Here is a 559-nt window from a genome sequence, read left to right on the forward strand (position 1 = left end):
GCCGCGCGGGGCGGCTGCAAGCCGGCAGCGGCAGCAGCTGCCCTCCCAGTCACACCCTCATGCCGGCAGGACCCTCAGGCCTGGCAGCTAAGGACAGGGTGTCCGGTCTACCCGAGGGCGCTCGATGCCCTGCCCAGGGTCCGCGGAGGCCCTGGCTTCGGGTGTTGCCGAAGGGTCCCCTGGCATGGCCTGTCACCGCCTCTTCGGGCCCACTCCATGCTGATCTTCCAGCTGTTGCCTTTCTTCCTGGTCTTCCCCGCCCCTCCCTCCTCACCCCCTCTCACCTCCCCGTCTCCCTCTGCCCTCTTCTCTCTCACCCTCTGCTCCTCCGAGCCCTTCCTGCCCGGTGGAGAGTAGGAGGGCGCCATCTACACCCAGATGTCACTGGGCTTGGCCCCTCGGAGGGAGGCCCTCCGGCTGACCTCACTGGCCACAGGGGACGCTCTGGATTAGGGAACCCAGTCTCCAAGGCCTGGGCCAAGGCCGGGGTTCTTGGGGACCCTCTGGGCCTTCCGCCTTGCAGGAGGCAGACGGAGCCAGGCTCGCCCCGGCCTCCCCC

The sequence above is a fragment of the Tupaia chinensis genome, unplaced genomic scaffold (assembly GCF_000334495.1).
Source record: "Tupaia chinensis unplaced genomic scaffold, TupChi_1.0 Scaffold000704_1, whole genome shotgun sequence".
Taxonomy (NCBI): domain Eukaryota; kingdom Metazoa; phylum Chordata; class Mammalia; order Scandentia; family Tupaiidae; genus Tupaia; species Tupaia belangeri.